The sequence below is a fragment of the Capsella rubella genome, unplaced genomic scaffold, assembly GCF_000375325.1.
Source record: "Capsella rubella cultivar Monte Gargano unplaced genomic scaffold, Caprub1_0 scaffold_162, whole genome shotgun sequence".
Taxonomy (NCBI): Eukaryota; Viridiplantae; Streptophyta; class Magnoliopsida; order Brassicales; family Brassicaceae; genus Capsella; species Capsella rubella.
In genome coordinates, this window is record NW_006238766.1 from 589 (window position 1) to 3626 (window position 3038).

The following is a 3038-nucleotide window of genomic DNA, read 5'->3' on the forward strand; positions in this document are numbered from 1 at the left end:
AGGCCCATATCTTCGGTTTAGTTTTCCTTTTTTTTTATAACTATTTCCATTTTTCTTTTGACATCTTTTACTATTTCCCTTTTTTTTTATTGGCGTCTTTTATTATTATTTTTAATGTATTATGGGGAAAATACAATATTTTTCTTTTTTTTATGTAAAAGCAAAATCTAAATATAATTAGGTGTTTGACAAAAAAAATATATAATTAGGTGAAAAAAGGAAACTATACTTTTTAAAAATAGCCGGAGACGACCAGTCTTTCTTCCCTCCGGCGATTTTTCTGAGATTATCAGAGAGAGATATGTTAATCTATTATTCTTTGACAGTCGTCGAGATGGAAGCGTTTCTGAAAGAATTCGGAAATTATTATGGATACCCATGGTCCCAAGAACATCAATGAGACACCGAATTCAAGAGATTACTAGATAAAGGTCTGTTTTTTAATTTCTTGTTCTTTGAATCATGTCTGACTTCTTCTTCTCTCGGATCTCACTGAGTTCAAAATATAACCTCTTTGAGCTGAAATTTTTAATTTTCTATGGAAATATAACTATTTGGGTGTTGGGTCTGTGGAGGAAAAGCTCACTCTACTTGATACACGTTTCAAATTGAATTGTATTCAAATTGAGTTTGTGTGTTTCTCGATGGAAACAGAACAACTTCTGTGATTTGTTTAAATTCAAGAGTTTTTTGAACTTCGGGTTTGCAGTTTTAAGACTGATTTTGATCACTCTGATCAGTACTCATATGAACAATTCAGTTATTGTTCAGAATTGGATCATAGTGCGTTTCTATTTGAATGATTTTGTAAAAACAATGCTTATTATCCAGACGGATTTTACCATTTTTTCTTTCAGTACTATATTGGAGATTGAAACTTATGAGCTCTTGTGGTATATGCAGGTGTTGCTTACTTGGATCATGCTGGTTCCACTTTGTATTCTGAGTTGCAGATGGCTAATATTTTTTTTAAGGAATTTACAAGCAATGTTTTTGGAAATCCACGTATCCTTGTATTATCAACCTCATAAGACATTTATCTTTTTACTACAGTAGATAAGCAGGCAGATGTATTTAGGGCCTGAATCTCTTTTTTTTTAAATAATTCCTGTGCTAAGTTAATGACTTGGAATATGTGAAACTTTGATGTTGTTTGGTGAAAAGAACGTAGCTAATCTCTTTCTGTACTATCTGTTTTGTATGGATGATATAATGCCTTTTTCCTTTCTTTTTGTGAGCTATGTTATTGAAAGAGGTTCCTTAATAGTGATTTAGATAGTCAAAGTCTGTGACCAGTGACCTTATCGCGGATGCTCCGCATCAGGTACTACATTCTTAACATTTCTTGAACAGATAAAGGATAAACCAGTAGCAAACACTGATTTAACAAACTTTCTCATCGTCTTCTTCCTAATAGTTTCGTTTAGAGTCTACTGCTCTAGACCTCTTGGATTCTTCAGGGTGCTGTTTCGATAAATTTTGTGTTGATTGTTTGGTGTATAATTGACAGTATCGTGACTCGTGAGAATTTATTGACGGATTGGAGAGTGATAGTTTGCTGTACATGTTATATAGGCATCATAAACTTGATTATGGAATGTATACTAGTCGCTTGATTATGGAATGTATACTAGTCGCTTTGGAGAGCTAATGAATATGCCTTAGGATCTTCAAGTAGTAGTTGGGCGTGACCATTTCCCCATAATATGATGTTATGTTAATTGTGAATTGACGTTTTGCAATGCTCTCCAAGATTTTGGTAGATAAGCCAATGGTTACAAGTGTTGTTGTTGTTTCTCCCTCATTGTGGGTGCAACTTTTGGTGATTCAGGATGACTCTGAAACCTTAGCAATAATCAAGGAACTCTTAGAAACGCGCATCAGACCGGCAGTCCAAGATGATGGTGGGGACATTGAGTATTGTGGGTTTGACCCGTAAGTTTACTTCCTCGAGCTGTAGCAATGATCAAGGGAATCTGTTTCTTTTGATCTCTTAAGTAAAATTCTTTTGGGTGGGTTTAATCAGGGACAGTGGTATAGTGCAGCTGAGGATGCAAGGAGCTTGGAGCGGTCATCCAAGCTCATCTGTTACTTTGAAATCTGGAATCGAAAATATGCTGATGCATTATGTATCCGAGGTAACAGAGATAATCCCAACAGTTTGTTGCACATGTATAGTTCTTGACCTATTTATCTTGTGTTAAAGTTATGTGATGTTAAGGAACCATTGGAGGATCAAGAACTTGTTACTGTCTCTTCTTCTAATGAAGGGGTTGTGTGCAGGTTAAAGGTGTAGAACAAGAGTTTGATGGGGAAGATGAAGAGGGAGCGTTGTCTGGAGAGATGAGAGTGGAATAAGATATCTCCTCAAGCATATCCTCTATGCTCTGCTAGTGTACAGAAGAATAAATCCTAGTGACTAGTGAGTACACTTTGTTCTTCAACCCTTGTGTTTTTGGGCTTTTTGAATCACACTCGAGAGAATCTACTGAGAGATCAGGGTTGATTTGTTATGTAACTTTTGTTGACCTACTGGGATAAATTGATCTGATTATTTCGAGTTTTTCCAAGGAATAATGTACTAGAGGAGTATTATAGCGATCAATTTATTAGTCCTGTAAGATTGAGTCTCCAGTCTTTATAACATATTTTTTGGACAAGCCCTTTTCTATAAGTACATATTTTTTCCTTCTGTACAAGCAGAACACTGAATGTTATCATGTTCCCAGCCCAACAAGATACAGTCTTTGGACCTTAAGCAGATAAACACTTGAATTTCCCAACTATGCAGATTAAGATAGAGTTTTAGCAGATGTTTGAATTCTGATTCCTAGAAGAGAGAATCCTTATTTTTCATATGAGCAGTACATTAAGTGTATCATGCTGTCCCAGCCACAACAATCGAGATTTCAATCTATGTTTACCGTTTTATACACAAGTCCCAGTTAAAGAACGTTTATCCTATATCATATCTCAGCTAGATGTATAGTTTAAGCAGATAGTTGTATTTTTCAGGACATCGTTGTCCAGGTCTCCAT

General features: G+C 35.4%; 1 long non-coding RNA gene across 3 annotated transcripts; it reads left to right on the forward strand.

The window, feature by feature from the left end:
• Window positions 1-219: 219 nt before the first annotated feature.
• Window positions 220-2674, forward strand: LOC17874265. Of its 3 annotated transcripts, XR_002833778.1 has the most exons (6): window positions 220-431; window positions 904-1005; window positions 1276-1324; window positions 1832-1935; window positions 2027-2138; window positions 2284-2674. It is a non-coding gene; the product is annotated as an uncharacterized LOC17874265 (long non-coding RNA). The 3 variants fall into 3 exon arrangements; XR_002833774.1 differs by having other exon boundaries at window positions 904-1324; XR_002833783.1 differs by having other exon boundaries at window positions 904-1324; window positions 2041-2138.
• Window positions 2675-3038: the final 364 nt, after the last annotated feature.